Raw genomic sequence first — 14,023 nt, forward strand, 5'->3', positions numbered from 1 at the left:
AGGAAGGAGAGAACAGAGGATGACAAGCCCTCTCCTACAGCGGAAGGATTCCAGTCACTTCCCCCATCTGGAAGTACCGGAATGGATTTTGATGACTTACATGGAAAGTTATTTAGGTAGAAGAGTGCTACTTCGCAGTCTGGAATTTGAACGTTTTTAAGATCTCAGCATGAGAAAGCTGTAGGTCGGGGAGGATCCTGTGTTTTGAAAGTGATTTTCCTGAATTCCTCATGCGTTAGTTCATATAGAGAGAGCCAAGAAGACCAAAGAGACACTAAGACACAAAATCCCAGGGCAAACCCAGAGACAAGATAAAACAGCAAGTTTGGGTGAGATAAGTGCCTAATAGACAGAAGTTCCTAATAGAGACAAGACCCAAAGACCATGCTCTACAGACTTGGCTCTGTCTAGTTCAGGCATTTTTCTTCTCTTCTACCCATCTCATTCCTGTTGTTAATAACTTTCTTTCTTACCCTCCCGCAACTTGAAAGGTACTGACTCTTCCATTCTTAGTTTCCCCCTCACTCTCCTGTCCCCATATCCCATGTGCAAAATAACCTTCACCTGAATCAGGCCTTTGATTCTTCCTTCCTTATTTGTCTCCTTCTACCTCACTTGTTTGCTGTAGCCTCAGCATGAGCGATACCACAAGCCCTCCTACTCAAAATGTATAGGATGGGAATATATCACCAAACTGGTTTTCTCTATATCACTACAAGGCAATGGTGATCTGCTGGCCCTTAACATTTCCAGAAAATCCTGTTGTGGGTTCCAAACGAATCTATCTCTCCCTCCACAGATCAACCATTCTTAAGTGCTTTTCGAAAGCCTTTCTTGTGTGCTCTCATCCTTCACTCTCAGCCAGAGGTCCCCAGCTCACCTTCTACAATGAAGAAAAACTACAATCCAGTGAAATTGATTTCACATGTCGCCACTCACACCCACGTGTTCACTATATCTGTTCTCTCTCACCTTTTCTGTCTCTCTCCCTCTCCTCTTCTCTCCCTCTCCTCTTCTCTCCCCTCCTCTCTTCTCCTCTCTTCTCCTCTCCTCTCCTCCCTCTCCTCCCTCTCCTCCCTCTCCCTCTCTTCCTTCTGTTTCACATAGAATACTCACTCAGACTCTGCAAGTAAAAGATTCTCTCCCTAACTACCTCTGAGTGTCTTCTCCTTTAAAATAAATAGTGAAGAAAGGATTTGCAGTTGAGGGCTTGGTATTTCACCACTCACTCCTACCACAGCACTGCATGTACAGATAGCATGGCCAGGCATTCCAAGTTGCCTGAAAGTCTCTTAGATTCTATCTGATTTCTGTCAGACTCACTAAAAACAAGAATTTTTAACTCTTGAATCTATACATTTTTTAAATGCCAATTTATGCAATCATATTTCTTTTTTTTTCTAGCCCTAATATCTTCACAGCACTGTAGCCCATGACCCTCATTCTTTCTTTCAACTCCCTTGACTCCAGGAGCCCAGCCTCACCCTTCATCAGTTACTTCTCTTTGTCTCTTTTGTAACTTCCAGTTCTCCAGCTGCATAAAAGATTCAGCATCACTCCAGGGCTGGTCTTCATCCAGTCTTTTTGGATAAAGTACTCATGCTGGTGGGTGGTGTCAACTGCTATCATTCTCAATTGTACATCTCTAGCAGGGATGGCTTCCTCAACCCTTACATGAGACTACTTGTGGGTATTTACACTGGAAATCTCAAGATGATGCTGTAAATAAGACCTATCTCAGCTGAATGGTCTACCCTCCACCCCCCAGATCACTTTCTTTCCGTTGGCTCCTCTGTGCAGGATCACACTTATTGTTGAACTCAGTGATCTGAATGTCACCTCTGACCTACTTTCTTCCGTTGCCCTCCTACTCATATCAAGGCATTCTCACTTTTACAGTGATCTGTCCTCACCCACACTGCTCTGACTACCTTGCTTTGGGACCATCCTTGTTTTTAACTCTCCTACTCCAACATCCTTTCAAATGTTCTTCCTATCTCAGTTGTAATCCCATTTAACCCATGTGTCCTCGTACCACCTGCTTGATCTTGCTGTGAGTTGTACTGATAAATCCACAATGACTTCAGGCATGGGCTCTGATAGGTTCACCTTAATTTGCATGCCCAGCCCGTGCACCCACACATGACTTACTCTTAACAAGGAATTCCCGGTGTGAGCCAAGCTTCTCCTACTTTTTATGTTTCTTCCTCTCCTTGGAAAGACTCTCTTAACACCTTCCTCATCCAAATCAATCGCACTTGCTCTTCCTGTCTGCGCACCCGAGAGGCTTCCAGCAGGATTAGCTGCTCTGTGTTCCCTGCACCATTGGCCTTTTTCCCTCCTAGAAATCATCATCTGCCGGTGCAATGTTGTTGCCCATCTCTTCTGTTAATCTTTAAGCTATAAGACATCATTGCTTCCATTGTGCGCAAATAGGCATTCTATAGCTTGTTAAGCAAACTACTTAGTGGCTATCAGCTAATTAAAAAGCTTTTTAGCATAACAGGCAAGATACCACTGGGGGGGAATTTTACTAATATTTAAAAATTTTATATTTACATATAAATATTTTAAATATTTATAAACAGTTCGCAAAAACTTGTTTTACAAACAATTTATTTTTGTTAGATTAGATTTAAAAATCACATGGAAATTGTGGAAATACTATCTGCTACTTGGCTATTTTTCAATGGTTTATGACTTCTGCCTTGTGATTTAAAACATAAAGCTCATAGCTTATTTTTCTTCCTTCTTTATTGCTTGATTATTGTGCTCTATTGTCTGTCTGCTGTGGTCTTGGGAAGGTTGCCGCTGTGCAGTAATCCAAGCCTTTGGGAATGTACATGAGTCAGGATAAGACTTATTTTCTGATTAACCACCCACCTGCTTGCTGAAATGTTTCACTCCCCTAACACTTGTTTATGAAATAATTTTAAGCTAAATAATACTTTATAAATTCTAAGAATATGTTTGCTTTTAACATTCAGAAAATGAGTAGTAATTTTCCTTTTTCCCCCTTCCTTAGCGCATTTGTGAAATTAAATGCCTTAAAATTTCTTTAAATGAAAGCATTAAAAAAAAAAAAAAGTAAAGGTCTGGGACTAATGTAGGACAAAGAAGATTCTAGCTTCAACCATTTTATTCCAGTGGGGAAGTATGACGTGGACACTATCAAGAAAGGTAGAATTTGGAATCTAAGAGGTGATTTGAGGTAATGTTGAATAATGGGGCAATGTATGATTATTGCCTATAGCAACAATAACCACCCAAGAAAACTACTGAAACATGTCATGATTCAGTTGGAAAGTGAGAGAAGCTCATGAGAAGGAAAAAAAAAAAAAAAAAAAAAAAAAACAGAAAGTCCTGTTTCCATAGACTGAGCCTTCCCAGACTCTCTCCATGAAGAATGGCAACATTTGTCCACCCTCCATCACTTCGACCTTCACCATCTGCTGCTCATAACTGTGCAAGTTGCTGGACTAAGAAGGAAGGACTACATATTTTCAAGTCAGTTTTTAGGACTGTATGTGTCAAATCATGCCTTAGATGTTGTCTGACGAGTATTATTTTTAGGAAACGTCAAATGAGTTACTCCCAGTAAGCTTTAGGTAAGCTAGCTAGGTAAACTTCAGACTGCATGGGCACCTGGGCCTGATGCACACACAGAGATTTCAGCAGAGTATTCTGAGACCTCTCAAGCAACGAAGACACAAGGCCACTCAAAGCCAGCTGACACCAATGTGTCCTACTGGGACAACTGCTGACTGTCTTTGCTACAGTATTATAGTATCCCCATAGTGGGGGACATGTGGAAAATCTCCAAACCTTCTTCTTAATTTTGTTGCAAAATGGTCTAAAATATAACGTCTTCAAATGTTTTTAAATAGTGATAGTTCAGGTTACAAGGGTTGAACCAAAAAAATGAGAGATTTTTATGAATCAAAGACCAATTAGATTCTTAAATTTCTAATTAAAAACTCATGGCTCATTTCACTGAAGTTTTCCCCATGTGAGATCAAGAAAAACATAACATTATTTGATTTTAATTTTTTCAGATTCCCACTATAGACCAGACTGGAATCAAAGTTTTCTATGCCCCTTCCCCAGAATCTAACAGATGGGATTCTAAAGACATAACACCACACCCAATGATCATTTATTTGCCTTTTGAGCACATTTTCGTATTGTTTCATTGTTTGTTGAGTTTAAGAACGTGAGGCAAATGGCTCAAAATCAACAAATTGATTTCAAAAAATATTCTAATGCAATAGTGTTTCAAGCTGCTTCTTAATGTTTGAATGCACACACGGAGAGTCCAGCTAACAATGGGAACTTTACAGGAGTACTGAGCCTGTGATGAATCATAAGATAATGATGCTCATTCTGAAAGCAGAAAAGATTTTTCATTCTCATTTATAAATTCACTGGCACCTGTGACCAACAGTTTGCTATAAAGCAAAATTCAGCATAAGGCAAGTCCATATTGAACCCTATCCAAGGGGGTTTAATTACTGAATCACCAAAAAAAAAAAAAAAAAAAAAAAAAAAAATCCTGTTATAAAATGGATTTACCCCAAAGGCAGCCAGATGGCCTAGTTCCAATGTATCAGAGGGGACAAAAAAGTACATGTAACATGTTGTTTCCTACCCAACCCCCAAGATATTTATTGTGTTGCTTAGGGGCCTCATAACACAGGTAATAGAAAGAGGTCGGTGCCTGTAAAAATAACACCAGCTTCAAGACACCCTCAGAAACTGAGCAGAATCTCTGAGGCCTAAACAGGCATCAAGGGAAGAAAGTCCCTCTAAACCAAGTTTATTGTTTCCAAAAATGCTAGTGCTACTTGCCTTCATAGGCAACTGTATCTTAGAAACAGAAAATTTAATTGACTGAAATGCACTGTGCAAAACTTAGAATGGAAATTGGGTTCTCCACCTCCGCAGCACCTTTATTTTGGGCCAGAAAGCTTTGGAAGGACAGCAAGGAGTGTCAACTGGCTATTGGCTTTCTTCTGTGTTATTCATTCATCTTCTCAAACCCACCAGAAAACATTTCAGCTCAGCGGAAGTTGCAGGACGGGTTAGGAGTGCTGCTCGTGGGGCAGAAGTGAAGGTGCAGTGGGTAAAGGGCTTGCTACAGTCAGGAGAACAGGCTCACCTGTAATGCTAGCACTGGGTTGGGGTGGAGGGCAGGTCCCTGAGCTCCATGGCCAGATGGGTGAGCTTCAGGTTCGGGTATAGACCTTGTCTCGTATAAAATAATGTGGAGAGTCAATGAGACATGCAATGTCAATCTCTAGGCTCCACAAACGTGAGCATATCTAGACAAAGCAGGCATGCACATATATCCCACCTCCACACACACACACTGAGACACACACATGAACACACACTGGAACTGGAAGTAGAGAGGAGGCACTAGAACTTGAGAAGTCAGCGGAGTTTTCACATGTTTTGAGATGAAAGGAAAGGCAGGCTTGAAGTCCATGACCGCCATGGCAGGGAACATGGCAGCAGGCATGGCACTGGAGCAGTAGAGCGCTTATATAGGGAAACAACCACCAACTACAAGCCTATTGGAATAGTAAGCACCTTTTAAAAGCTCAAAGCCTATCCCCAGCTACATACCCTCTCCAACAAGCCACACTTCCTAATTCTTCTCAAGCGATTCCACCACGCTAGGATTAAGTCTTAAAATGTGAGGTCTTTTAAAACCACTATACCCTGGTAGACAGGTTATTGATGAATACTTGTGGGGGGGAAATATAAATAACTGAAGCAATAAATCTGTCTAGGTTATGTGTCTATATATTTAATAAAATTCACAGCACATAGCCACAACATATCATACATAATAAACAAAAGATAAATTGATTTGCAAGAAAATATATTAGAACCCCAAAGTGATTAATATGTTGACTTTAAAAATAAAGAAAATGACCCAGGAATAATGGTACACCTTTCATCTCAGCACCCAGGGGGTTGAGGCAGATGGATCTCTGTGAGTTCAATGCCAGCTTGGTCTGTATAATGAGTTCCAGGTCAGGTGGTACTACATAGTAAGTCTTTCTCAACAGATTAAAAATATATATCCCCTCAAAAATATATACCTATGAAAATTTCAATATTATGTTACTGTTAATGGAATAACAAGGGCATAATATTTATGTTCATTTACCTATCTTTGAGTTCTACAGTATTTTAATAATATCCATACTATGTGGCTCTCTCTTATCCTCATCTTACTTCTAAGTCCCATTCCTGAATATTTTCCTCTAAAGGGAAAAATAATTTTAAAATCTCTCAAGTGAAACCTAGTTACGTATATTACATACTCTAATGAATTCCAAAGATATAATGAAAATCATTTTTCTGTAGCAGTTTCTAACTGCCATCCATGAGACACCTAGTTTAGACTACATCACCGAGATGGAAAAAAAAAAAAAACAACTAGACAAAAATGAACTAACCAGTACCCCCAGAGCTTGTGTCTCTAGCTGCATATGTAGCAGAAGATGACCTAGTTGGCCATCATTGGGAAGAGAGGCCCCTTAGTATTGCAAACTTTATATGCCACAGTACAGGGGAATGCCAGGGCCAAGAAGCGAAAGTGGGTGGGTAGGGGAGCAGGGCGGAGGGAAGGTATAGGGGACTATTGGGATAGCATTTGAAATGTATAAAAAGAAAATATCTAATAATAAATTAAATAAATAAAACATAAGAAAAAAGAAAGAAAAATAAATAAACATAAGGAAAAGAAAGAAAGAAAAAAATCTCTGAGTAGATTTGATAGTACTGATCTATATTGTCAGGGGAGCAAATTTAAAAGTGCCAAGTTTGTATAATAATATCTATTATCAAGAAGATACCGATTCTTAACCAATGCACTGAGGAGGAACACTGAGGTCGCTATAGCCTCCATCTTACTTGGAGAAAACACAAGCAGACAAGAAAGAGCAGCCACTGGGTACCGTCACTCGGGGCCTCAGCCCTAAGTGTCATCTTCTCCAAAATAGCCCCAGATGGCTGGATATTCACAATTTGGGCATTACTAATTTTGCTAAATGCAAATTACCAAGGATGAAAATCCCAGAGATGAAAATCTACATTATATATTTATCCTTCACATAGAAGGACCATGTCTGCATATATCTATAAACAAGGCTTCAAGTTCATGCACCTTTATGATATCTAGCGGCATAATTCTGGGAAAACTGGTGCCTTGATTTCTCATGTTGTGGGGATTTCAAACCCATAAATAGAGAAGAAATTGCAAGTGAAGACCTACTGGGATTCATATGCAAGTATTTCCCCCCTCAAAGTAGAGAAAAGCCTCGAAGATATGGGCACAGGGAAAAAAAAATTCCTAAACAGAACAGCAATGGCTTGTGCTGTAAGATCAAGAATTGACAAATGGGACCTCATGAAACTGCAAAGCTTCTGTAAGGCAAAAGACACTGTCAATAAGACAAAAAGGCCACCAGCAGATTGGGAATGATTTTTACCAATCCTAAATCTGATAGGGGACTAATATCCAATATATGCAAAGAGCTCAAGAAGCTGGACTCCAGAAATTCAAATAACCTCATTAAAAATGGGGTTCAGAGCTAAAGAAAGAATTCTCAACTGAAGAATACCGAATGGCTGAGAAGCACCTGAAAAAATGTTCAACATCCTTAATCATCAGGGAAATGCAAATCAAAACAAACCTGAGATTCCACCTCACACCAGTCAGAATGGCTAAGATGAAAAATTCAGGTGACAGCAGATGCTAGCGAGGATGTGGAGAAAGAGGAACACTCCTCCATTGCTGGTGGGATTGCAAGCTTGTACAACCACTCTGGAAATCATTCTGGCGGTTCCTTAGAAAATTGGACATAGTACTACTGGAGGATCCCGCAATACCTCTCCTGGGCATATATCCAGAAGAAGTTCCAACTGGTAACTAAATCACAAAAGAAGTTATTAGATAGGTACTCACTGATAAATGGATATTAGCCCAGAAACATAGAACACCCAAGATACAATTTGCAAAACACAAGAAAATCAAGAAGAGGGAAGACCAATAGGTGGATACTTCATTCCTCCTTAGAATAGGGAAAAAAATACCCATGAAAGGAGTTACAGAGACAAAGTTCGGAGCTAAAACGAAAGAATGGACTATCCAGAGACTACCCCACCCGGGGATCCATCCCATAATCAGCCACCAAACCCAGACACTATTGCATATGCCAGCAAGATTTTGCTGAAGGAACCCTGGTATAGCTGTCTCATATGAGGCTATGCCAGTGCTTGGCAAATACAGAAGTGGATGCTCACAGTCATCTATAAGATGGAACACAGGGCCCCTAATGAAGAAGCTAGAAAAAGCATCCAAGGAGCTGAAGGGGTCTGCAACCCTATAGGTGAAACAACAATATGAACTAACCAGTACCCCCAGAGCTCGTGTCTCTAGCTGCATATGTAGCAGAAGATGGCCTAGTCGGCCATCACTGGGAAGAGAGGCCCCTTGGTATTGTAAACTTTATATGCACCAGTACAGGGGAATGCCAGGGGCAAGAAGTGGGAGTGGGTGGGTATGGGAGCAGGGCAGGGGGAGGGTATAGGGAATTTTCAGGATAGCATTTGAAATGTATATAAAGAAAATATCTAATAAAAAAAAGAAAAAGAGAAATAATAAAGAATAGGAAAGTGCCGGTCATTTAGCTTCATCATTAAACAACCCATCTGTTGGTTTTTTATTTTCTCTTTCAAATCTTGACGTGCAGGTCGGCTAGCTTTGAAATAACTATTAAAAATACCCATGATAGCTTATTTATAGAGAGAAAAGGTTTATTTGAGGTTACAGTTTTGCAAGTTAGTCCATGATTGGCTGACTCTGGGGCTGGCTTGATGATAAGGTAGATGATCATGGTTGCAATATGTGTTGCAGCAAAATAATTCATCCAGACAGAGAACACAGAAAGGAAAAGATTATGTCCTTCAAGGGCATTCTGCTAACCACCAAAATACCTCCATCTCTTGCAGGTCCCACCATCTCAAAATAGTTTGGAGCTGTGAGATCATAGCATGTGGGCCTTCAGTGATTTTTCCAGATCAAGACTCCACCAACATTCTCACAGCCTTTACAACTTCAGACAAGCCATGACCCTCTCCATGACTCTGCCTTGGTATTAAAATAAGGAATAATAGCAGTATACCACCACCACCCCATTGTTTGTTGTAAAAATACAAGGGCTTCACAGAAGTATTCTGCCAGTATTTGGAATTCAGCTCTTAGTGCATAAAATCTGTAAGCAGAGCACCATACAAATGTGTGTATGAGAGAAAGCAGGTGTTAAAAAAAAAGATGTAAATGTACATCAGGAATATGATCTCTAGTCTATATGCATATTAGTCCTTATGACTGTCTAAACAGACTCGTGACTTTTTAATCAGTTTATTTGATATAAACTTAAAGTTGCAAAGTGACCACTGGCCTTCTACATGTGTTTAACATTAACAAGCAAATTCATAAAATAATTATAACCCCACCCTTCCCAGAGAGACTACAGATGAACCACCCATCTCACACAATGAAATTGAGCATATGAGGCCAACTCTGTGGCCTAGGGGTCATTCTTAAACTGTGACTACAAAACAACAGGAATGAGCTGCAAAGCTGAAGAGTGTCCACCCTGATGGCCAAGTTCAAACTCCCACAGATGGCTTGAAGAGGCAAGAGACCTGATGATTCATACAGGGTTGAAGCTGTGCTTTTCACAAGGCCAGATCCTCCTGGTAGTTACTGGATATCTGTGTGGACCTAATCAAGAGGTCCTTGAAGAAGACAAATGCATTAGTTGACCTAGATCCATGGCCAAGAAAAAAAACTGATGATGAGGGTCCCCCTCCTCTGCATGTGATCCAACAGATTTCCAAGGATCAGATTAAAATCACTTACCTCACCCTGACTTCTTCCTGTTCAGATTCTGAGGGTGACATAGCTTACCCCTTATCCCTACTCTTTTGCAATGTGATTTACTAGTAATTTCATGTATGTCATTTAATTTTACATGCATTAAAACTTTTTGTTTCCCTGCTGTTTTAATAAGAGGACATACGTATATAACAGTCACTCAGAAGATGTGCTGGCCACCTGCACCCTCAGAAATGCCTATCTATCAGTATCCACCTGAGAACCTTGTCCTTCCTTGTTTCTGTGCTTTGATTCCCATGAACACAGTGACAGCTAGGCATGTTCTCCTACATGTCTCCTATTGAGAACATTCTCTGATTTACCCATGATGCTGATGTATCTTTAGTTTCGTGACTGCCTTCTCTCATCAAATTCCCCTCAACACAGAAGGATAGTATCACTTGTTGTACTTAGCTTTCCTGTTTATTGACTCTTAGGATTTAAGTGATTATGTGTACAGTTTAGTGATGTATGTTCACGTGTATATGGGTAGATTACATTAGAATTGTTTATCCTTATTAGGGTGTGTTTTTATTTTTAAGAGCTGAAGATAAAGCTTTTTCATGTTTTCAATTGAAAATTTATAAAATATATTGTGATCATCTTTTCACATACCCCATCTCTTTCCCTACTTCCCCACCCATCTAACTTAATGCATTCTCTCTCTCTCTCTCTCTCTCTCTCTCTCTCTCTCTCTCTCTTACACACACACACATACACACACACACACACACACACACACACATACACACACACACACACACACACACACACACACACACCCCAAACAGGGAAATTTTTAAAAAACAAATAAACCAACCAGAATTACTACAAACAGCATAAAAGGTCCAGGAAGCACATACATATATACAAAACAGCTAATAAAAACACAAAATTGGAAATCTTAATATATACGTAAAAGACCAGTAAAAAATAATAAAAATAAAAAGCAATATGAGACTAAACAAAATCTACAAAAATGTCATTGAGTTTGGCTTGAGTTAGCCATCTACTTGCAGGACATGAAGCCTGTCCTTATGTGTATTTTATAAACTCAGGGAGGGGTCACTATAGAGCACTGATTGGTTTTCTTTGCAAACAGTTGTTAGTTAGGGATAGCTTCTTAGTTAGAGATGGGGGGTGGGGAGGCTTGTGTCTATGTAGGAATTGTTCATGCTGCCACAGAGTTCATAAGTGTGTTAGTGCCATTGTGTCTAAAAAGGAGGCAGAAAGATTGTAAGAGTCGGAGGACATAGCTAACACCAAGGAAGCAATGTCTTCCACGCTCAACTGCTTTTCAAAGCTATATGCTACTCCATCATTCCACTGGCAGTGTAATTGCTCTATTTAACACTGTCTGGTCTGTCCTTTATCAATTTTAATTCTGTTATGGCAAAATATTTAATACAACACGAACCTTGTTGGCAAGATTTTGAAGTATCCAACAGTTTTATTAGCTATAGGTGCAGCACTATACAGCAGTTCTACAAAACTGAATCATTTGTTTAATTAAACTTTGCACTTGCTGATTAGCACCTTCCCTTACCCATGAACCCCATCAACTTATGATCAACACTTCATTCTTAACTCTGATTTGATTGGTTGATCCCTCTTATACTCTGGCTTTCTTCATGCTAAAGCTGATGAGCTTCAGGTACTTCCTCTTATTGCTTTTCTATTGTATTTCCCTGCTGACAATTGAAGTCGGCTAACTTCTCATGTGCTCATTTACTCTAAGGTACATTTCTATGAAGTGTTTCCCATTTTTATAGATTATATCTTTGTTATTTAAATGTAATATTTCCCATATGTGCTAGACACAGTTTTTGTTGTTAGATTCATGCCTTGTGCTTAAATTCTCCTTTGTAACTATTTTTCACTTGTACAATGGATTTCAATGGTCAATTTTCTGTATTAATTTTATGTTGTTTCAATTGCAAATGTCGTATTGAATAATATATATTATAATTATACTCTGCCATAAGTTATCAAAAGTGTAAGGCACACTAATTTGTTTTGTATATTTTCTTATTTACATTGAAATTACAAATAATTTATTATTTCTCACATTGTCCTCCCTAAAAATACTTTTACTAAGAATATTCTGTATATTCCTCCACAAATTTTCTAAATTTAGACTGCATGCTTATTTATAATTTACCTCCAATTTTTGTGTGTGTGTGTAGACTATGAGGTAAGAGTCAAATTTATTTCAAAACATGCTACTGAAATATTTCTTGCCCTTCCGGTCAACGCCAGTACCGGGTCAATTTGGGCACGGAGTTGGCAGACACCCCTAGGGTCCCCTGGAGGACTCTCCCCGGGATCTTGGGACCACTGGTGAGTGGAACACAACTTCTGTTCTAATCCAGTCCCGTGGGCCCTGAGACAGCATTGGGGAAGCAGAGAACCTGGCCTGACCAGGGTCATGGGTCCCTTCGGGTAGGTGCTAGCACCTGGTCACCTGGGCATGGAGTCAGCAGACACCCCTCACTAGAGGACTCTCCACGAAATCTTGGGACCTCTGGTAAGTAGAACACAACTTCTGTTCCAATCCAATTGCTCAAGACCTTGGACAGCATTGGGGAGGCAGAAAACCCAGCCTGACCAGGGTCACAAATCCCTTCCGGTTGCCACCAACACCAGGTCACCTTGTGTGCGGAGTCAGCAGACACCCCCAGGGTCCCCTAGAGGACTCTCCATGCGATCTTTGGACCACCGAGATTACCAGATGTCGAAAGGCAAACATAAGAATCTTACTAACAGAAACCAGGACCACTCACCATCATCAGAACTCAGCACTCCCACCTCGCCCAGTCCTGGGCACCCCAACACACCCAAAAGCTAGACCTGGATTTAAAAGCATATTTCATGATGATGGTAGAGGACATCAAGAAGGACTTTAATAACTCACTTAAAGAAATACAGGAGAACACTGCTAAAGAGTTACAGTCCTTAAAGAAAAACAGGAAAACACAACCAAACAGGTAGAAATACTTAAAGAAAAACAGGAAAACACAACCAAACAGGTAATGGAAATGAACAAAACCATACTAGACCTAAAAAGGGAAGTAGACACAATAAAGAAAACTCAAAGCGAGGCAACGCTGGAGATAGAAACCCTAGGAAAGAAATCTGGAACCATAGATGCGAGCATCAGCAACAGAAAACAAGAGATGGAAGAGAGAATCTCAGGTGCAGAAGACTCCATAGAGAACATTGGCACAACAATTAAAGAAAATGCAAAATGCAAAAAGATCCTAACTCAAAACATCCAGGAACAATGAGAAGACCAAACCTACGGATAATAAGAGTAGATGAGAATGAAATTTTTCAACTAAAAGGGCTAGCAAATATCTTCAAAAAAATTATAGAAGAAAACTTCCTAAACCTAAAGAAAAAGATGCCCATGAACATACAAGAAGCCTACAGAACTCCAAATCGACTGGGCCAGAAAAGAAATTCCTCCCAACACATAATAATCAGAACAAAAAATGCACTAAATAAAGATAGACTATTAAAAACAGTAAGGGAAAAGGGTCAAGTAACATATAAAGGCAGGCCTATCAGAATTACACCAGACTTTACCAGAGACTATGAAAGCCAGAAGATCCTGGACAGATGTTATACATACACTAAGAGAACACAAATGCCAGCCCAGGCTACTATACACAGCCAAACTCTCAATTACCATAGATGGAGAAACCAAAGTATTCCATGACAAAACCAAATTCACACATTATCTTTCCACAAATCCAGCCCTTCAAAGGATAATAACAGAAAAAAAAAACAAACAACAACAACAAAAAAATACAAGGATGGAAACCATGCCCTAGAAAAAGCAAGAAAGTAATCCTTCCACAAACCTAAAAGAAGACAGCCACAAGAAATGAATGCCAACTCTAACAACAAAAAATAAAAGGAAGCAAAAATTACTTTTCCTTAATATCTCTTAATATCAATGGACTTAATTCCTCAATAAAAAGACATAGACTAACAGACTGGCTACACAAACAGGACCCAACATTTTGCTACTTACAGGAAACCCATCTCAGGAAAAAAGAC

The sequence above is a fragment of the Mus musculus genome, chromosome 5, assembly GCF_000001635.26.
Source record: "Mus musculus strain C57BL/6J chromosome 5, GRCm38.p6 C57BL/6J".
Lineage (NCBI taxonomy): Eukaryota > Metazoa > Chordata > Mammalia > Rodentia > Muridae > Mus > Mus musculus.